Source organism: Phodopus roborovskii, unplaced genomic scaffold (assembly GCF_943737965.1).
Source record: "Phodopus roborovskii unplaced genomic scaffold, PHOROB, whole genome shotgun sequence".
NCBI classification, from domain to species: domain Eukaryota; kingdom Metazoa; phylum Chordata; class Mammalia; order Rodentia; family Cricetidae; genus Phodopus; species Phodopus roborovskii.
Genome location: NW_026126409.1, coordinates 2,459,287 through 2,461,260, shown reverse-complemented (window position 1 = coordinate 2,461,260; position 1,974 = coordinate 2,459,287). Strand labels below are relative to the sequence as shown.

General features: G+C 45.0%; 1 pseudogene; it reads left to right on the top strand.

The window, feature by feature from the left end:
- The first annotated feature begins 295 nt into the window (after nt 1-295).
- Nucleotides 296-1,264, top strand: LOC127220211 (aldo-keto reductase family 1 member B1-like; annotated as a pseudogene).
- The last annotated feature ends 710 nt before the right edge of the window (nt 1,265-1,974 follow it).

Here is a 1,974-nt window from a genome sequence, read left to right as displayed (position 1 = left end):
CAAATGCTGTCTTACAGAAATTACTACAAAGAACCCAAGGTGGTTTACACATGGAAACAGAGGAAAATAAACAATCTCCCACTAACAAAAACAAAACAAGGGAAACACACACCTTACCACCAGTAATAACACCATTACCACCAACAACAAAATAACAGGAATTAAAGTGACTGCTCATTGATATCTCTCAATATCAGTGATCTCAAATAACTAATAAAAAGACATGTTTTAACAGAATGGATACAAAAAAAAAAAAAAAAAAAAACAGGATCCACTGCACAGCTGCCGGTTTTGGTGCTTAACGTGCAACAGCCATGGCCAGCCATCTGGAGCTCAACAGCGGCACCAAAATGCCCTCCCTGGGCCTGGGCACCTGGAAGTCCCCTCCTGGCCAGGTGACTGAGGCCATGAAGGCTGCCATTGACATTGGGTACCGCCACATTGACTGCGCCCAGGTGTACCAGAATGAGAAGGAGGTGGGCATTGCCCTCCAGGAGAAGCTCAAGGCACAGGTAGTGAAGCGCCAGGAGCTCTTCATTGTCAGCAAGCTGTGGTGCACGTTCCACGACAAGAGCATGGTGAAAGGAGCTTTCCAGAAGACGCTCAGTGACCTGCAGCTGGACTACCTGGAACTCTACCTCATTCACTGGCCAACAGGGTTCAAACCTGGGCCTGATTATTTCCCACTGGATGCATCAGGAAATGTGATTCCCAGCGACACTGATTTTGTGGCCACTTGGACGGCCATGGAGCAGCTTGTGGATGAAGGTTTGGTGAAATCGATTGGTGTCTCCAACTTCAACCCTCTTCAGATTGAGAGAATCTTAAACCCGGCTTAAAATATGAGCCTACTGTTATTCCGATTGAGTGCCACCCGTACCTAACTCGGGAGAAGCTGATTGAGTACTGCCACTCCAAAGGCATTGTGGTGACTGCATACAGTCCTCCTGGCTCTCCTGATAGGCCATGGGCCAAACCTGAAGACCCTTCTCTCCTGGAGGATCCCAGGATTAAGGCAATTGCATCCAAGTACAACAAAACCACAGCTCAGGTGCTGATCCGGTTCCCTATAAAAAGGAACTTGGTGGTGATCCCCAAGTCTGTGATGCCTGCATAAATTGCTGAGAACCTGAAGGTCTTTGACTTCGAGCTGAGCAAGGAGGATATGACCACTCTCCTGAGCTACAACAGGAACTGGAGGGTATGTGCCTTGATGAGCTGTGTTAAACACAAGGATTACCCCTTCTATGCAGAAGTCTGAAGCTTGGGGACCTTACTCTACCCCACAAAACTTGCACCTGTTCTTGCTTCCCTACAGCTGTCCCTGCAGCTGTAGTGTAACCTATGTCCCTCTGCACGGGTGGAACCTTGAAGATCAGACAATGAGGGTTTGTTAGTGTGACATAGTCTCTGGAGAGCATAATCAGTAGCTGAAGGGTTTTCTTCAGCCTTTCTTGGTCTTTCTTCTTACCGACAACATTAATGGTCTTAACTCACCTATAAAAAGACACAGGATAACAGAATGGATACAAAGACAGAATCCATCCTTCTGCTGCATACAAGAAACACATGTAAGCTTCAAAGATAGACATTACCTCAGGGTAAAGGGTTGGGAAAAGATTTTCCAATCAAATGGAAATAAGAAGTAAGCAGGCATAGCTATCCTAAAATCTAACAAGTTAGACTTCAAAACAAAATTAGTCAAAAGAGATGAAGACGGTCATTTCATATTCATCGCAGGAGAAATCCTTCCACACAAAGTCTCAGTTCTGAACATCTAACATCTATGCCCCTAATACAAAGTCACCCACATTCGTAAAAGAAACACTACTAAAACTCAAAGCTCAACTGGAGTTAACAGACATCTATAGAACATTCCATCCAAAGACAAAAGAATATACCTTCTTCTCTGCTCCACATGGAAACTTCTCTAAAATCGACCACATACTAGGTGACATAACAAACCTCAACAGA